This window comes from Pan troglodytes, chromosome 7 (genome assembly GCF_028858775.2).
Source record: "Pan troglodytes isolate AG18354 chromosome 7, NHGRI_mPanTro3-v2.0_pri, whole genome shotgun sequence".
NCBI classification, from domain to species: domain Eukaryota; kingdom Metazoa; phylum Chordata; class Mammalia; order Primates; family Hominidae; genus Pan; species Pan troglodytes.
This window is the reverse complement of record NC_072405.2, coordinates 20,610,405-20,615,180: the sequence shown is the minus strand read 5'-3', so window position 1 is coordinate 20,615,180 and position 4,776 is coordinate 20,610,405. Positions and strand designations below refer to the sequence as shown.

The 4,776-nt window shown below is 44.1% G+C and overlaps 1 pseudogene; it reads right to left on the bottom strand.

Moving 5' to 3' along the window:
- Window positions 1-604: 604 nt before the first annotated feature.
- Window positions 605-3,449, bottom strand: LOC129135665 (putative gustatory receptor clone PTE01; annotated as a pseudogene).
- Between the last annotated feature and the right edge of the window lie 1,327 nt (window positions 3,450-4,776).

The following is a 4,776-nucleotide window of genomic DNA, read 5'->3' as shown; positions in this document are numbered from 1 at the left end:
TGGATCTCTACACAGAACCTGCCTAAATAGATTCTCTAGAAGCAGTTTATAAAGAAATTCCACATGAACTGTGGAAGAGGATATTAATTTGATATAGAGTATGTCTTCACTTAACATCTTTGAAAGTCTCTTGGAAACTTCACCTTGAAGCAAAATTATGTATAGTGAAACCACTTATGTTTCTTCAACAGTATAACTACACGACTTTGAACAGCCAATGCTGTTGGAGGACCTCCTGTACATTGTTTCCATAAAGTCAGTTTTCAGGGAATTCCAAAACGAAGTGAAGACTTCGTGTATATAAAAAGATGGTTGTGATCCCACCTGGATGACAGGGTTATTGCTCAGAAACTAAAAGAGGCCGCCTAGGTATAGAGGATTCTGTCATGAGGTTTCTGCTAAACCAAGGATCCCAGAATCCTCACCCATTCCAGTTAAAGGCATAATGAAGAAAGCAATATTCACAAAGGAAATGCGGAACGGAATAAAAGCCATCAAGCCCCCAAAATAATGTGACTAAGGGGCAGGATTTGCAGATGTAGAGATTTAATGTGTTTGCCCTTTCTCACCCACACAAGAAAAAGGATGGAACAGATCATGAGATTCGACTGTTCTGCTGTGCAGCCTCCGCAGGGCACTTTGTATGTCCCTGTTTCTCAGGCTGTAGATGAAAATGTTCAGCATGGGGGTGACCACAGCCTACATCACTGATGCCACCACACCATTCCTGGGGGGTGGTGACACAGCTGAAGTCAGGTACACACCAATGCCTGTTCCATAAAACCAGCAAACAGTTGCTAGGTGAGAGCCACAGGTGAAAAAGTCTTTATACTTCCCATCTGACGATGAAATCCTTAGAAAGGAGGGGCCAATTTTATAGTAAGACAAAAGGATCCCTGAAATGGGAAGAAAACCAAACATAGTATTATCAAAATATATAAATATGCTATTGATGACGCTGTCAGAACAGGCAAGGTTGAGAAGTTGAGAGGGGTCACAGACAAAATGAGACATTTCCACATTCTTGATGATGGTGAATTGTAACACAATCCAACTGTGCAGCTAGGAATCCAACAGGCTAAGGAAAAAGGACACCAAAACGAAGAAGACACAGAGGTGAGGATTCAAGATGACTGGATAGTGCAGAGGGCGACAGATGGCTACAAAGCAGTCATAGGCCATCAAAGTCAGGAGCATGCCTGCTATACATGCAAAAAGGACCAAGAAAGACATGTGCGTCAGGCAGCCCGCATGACAGGTGACTCTGCTATGCGACTGCATGTCCAGAATCACCTTGGGAACCGTGGCCGAGGTGAAACCGATGTCAGCCCAGCACAGGTTGGAGAGGAAGAAGTACATGGGGGTGTGGAGGGGGGAGTCAGAGCTGACAGCCAGGATGCTGAGCAGGTTCCTCAGCACCATCACCAGATACATGGACAGGGACAGGGACAGCAAAGCGAGGACGGGCTGCAGTTCTGGATCCTCTGAGAGCCGCAGGAGGAGGAATTCTCAGACACCTGTGAGATTCCGTGGCTCTGTGTGTCTTGGACACCTTGAGAAGGAAAGAGGATTGGAAACATAAAAGATAAAAACCAGCCCTTAATGCTGGATGCGAGCAATTCACAAGGAACATCTTCACACTTGTGGACCATACACCGCCAGCAATGTTTCTCAGTTGTGACAATTCCAAAAATCTCAGAATTATTACGTGATTTACTTTTTTGCTATACGAGGCTTTCTGTACATACTACTTTAGAGAAAATCCACTGAAGAATATTAGAAGACCAAAAGGTTAGATATAACAAATCCGTGATCTCAGTAAAACATGGCCTACTCTTTTCAGAAAAAAATACAATGCAATGAAAATGTCCTTCTCTCTTTTAGAAAAATATCTCAGTCTAATTGAAAGAAATTAAGAAGACTTGAAATACTCTCTACTTTATTCTGACACGGTGCTACAACTTCCATTGATGTAGAATATGTAAAAGGACGACACAAGAGCTAGGACTCCATTATCTGAAAACGAAATCGAAACTTATAGTTCTCAATCGGAAGACCTTTTCACATGCCTGTTACTTTTCATATTTATTATCATCCTTCGGTTTTCTGACATTATTTATTCATAAAAGTACATGCACACTCAAAGATGGGAGCTGGGTTTCCAAATGAATTGAATCTATAACTCCTGGCCCAGCACCATGGCCCACACCTGTAATCCCAGCACTTTGGCTGGCCGAGGCTGATGGATCACCTGAGGTCAGGAGTTCCAGACCAGCCTGGCCAACGTGGTGAAACCCCGTCTCCAGTGGAAAAAAAAAAAAAAAAATTAGCCGGCCGTGGTGGCGGGTAACCCTAGCTATGACGGCAGAGTGGACGTACACCCTGTGATATTATTTGTAATATCCTAGAAAGATATTGCTCCTAATATCACGGTGGCTCTACACCCTGTGATCTTAATTGTAATATCCTACAGAGATCTTACTCCTAATAATACAGTGGGTGTGCACCCTGTGATATTATTCATAATATATTACAGAGATACGACTCCTGATATCATAGCGACTGTACACCATGTTGGTACACCCTGTGATCTTATTTGTAACAACTTAGAAAAATACTACAGCTAATATCAAAGTGGGTGTACACCCTGCGATGTTATTTGTTATCTCCTAGGTAGATATTACTCCTAATATCACAGTGAGTGTACATCAAGTGTGTACAGACTGTGAAATTATTCGTAATACCCTAGGAATGTATTAATCCTCATACCATAGTGGGTGTACACCGTGAGTGCTATTTTTTTCTAATATCCGGGGGGAAGAGGATGATATTGCTTCCAATATCACAGAAGGTGTACACCCGCCTGTGATATTGTTCCTAATATCCAGGGAATGAGAGGATGGCATTATTCGCAATATCACTGGGGGTCTACCACCTCCCGCCGGGATATTGTTCTTAATATCTGGAGGTGGAGAGAATGATGTTACTCCCAATATCACAGGGGATGTACACCACCCCTGTTTGTAAACACCCCCTGTGATATTGTTCCAAATGGCCTGTGAAAGAGTAAACATGACTCCCATTATCGCGGGGGGTGTTCAGCCCTGATGATATTGTTTTCTAACATCCAAGGATGGAGAGTATACTATTACTCCCAATATTGTAGGGGTTGTACACCCTTTTGTGTTTTTGTGCCCAATGTCCAGCAAAATAGAGGATATTAATCCCAATATGGAAGTAATTGTACAGCACCCCTGTGATATTCTTCCTAATATCCAGAAAGGAAAAGAATGATATTACTCACAACTGTGTAGGAAACGTATACCCGCGCTGTGGTATCTTTCTCAGTATCCAGGTGGGGAGAGGATCATATTACATCCAATGTGGCAGGGTGTGTACAGTCCCTCTGTGATCTCGTTGCTAACATCCAGATTTGGGGACGACGACATTACTCCCAATATCGCAGGGGGAGTACACCCCCCCGTGACCTTGTTAGTCATTTCCTGGGTGGAGAGGATGATCTTACTCCCAATATCGCAGGGGGTGTACACACCCCTGTGAAAATCTTCCTGTATTCAGACAGAGAGAGGATGACATTACTCCCAGTACCGCAGGGGGTTTCCAGAGCCCTGTGACACTCTTCCTAATATCCACAGGGAGAGAGGATGACATGACTCTCAATATCGCAGAGGGTGTACTCCCCTCCTGTAATATTGTTCTGAATACCCTGGGAGGGAGAGGATAAGGTTACGTTGAATATCGCAGGGAATGTACACCCTCCCCCTCTGATACCCTTCCTAATGTCCAGGGGAAGAGAGGAAAATTTCACTCCCAATATCACAGAGGCAGTACAGCCCACCCGTGATGTTGCTCCCAATATGCAAGGGGGGACAGGATGATACTACTCTCAATATCGCAGGGCTGTTCACATCCCCAGTGACATTTTTTCCTAATATCTAGGGGAGAGACAAATATATGACAACAAAGGTCGCAGGGTCTGTACATCCCTTCCTGATATTGTTCCTAATATCCAGGGGGGAAGAGGATGATATCAAATATGAAAGGGGGTGTACATCCCCCACCCCTATGATATTGTTCTTAATAATCGTGAGGGGAGACGGTGATATTACTCCAAATATCGCAGGGGTTGTTCACAACGCCTGTGATATTGTTTCTGATATCCGGGGCGGGGGGGAGAAAATCATATTCCTGCCAATATTGCAGGTGGTGTATACCCCACCTGAAATATGGCACCGAATATCCAAAGAGGGAGAGGTTGGTATTCATACCAATATCGAAGTGTGTGTACAGGCCCCTTGTGATATGGTTTTTAGTATCCAGTGGGCGGGAGGATGATATTAGTCCCAACATCCCAGAGGGTGTACACTAGCCCTGTGATATTGTCCCTTACTTCCAGAGGGGAGAGGATAATATCACTCCCAATATCTCAGAAGTTGTACATCCCCCGTGATATTGTTCGTCATATCCAGGGAGGCACAGGATGACATTCCATTGAATTTCGCGACAGGCGTACACTCACAGTGTGATATTGTTCCTAATATCCAAGAAGGGAGAGGATGATATTACTCCCAATAAAGCAGTGGGTGTACATCACCCTTGTGTTATTGTCTCTAATATCCGGGGCCAAGGGAGCAGGGGAGAGGATAACATTCCCTCAAATTTAGCAGGTGGTTTGACGCCCCATGTGGTTTTGTTTTAAATATCCAGCGGGGAAGACAATAGTACTATTTTTGATCGTCCGATTCATCCGCTCCA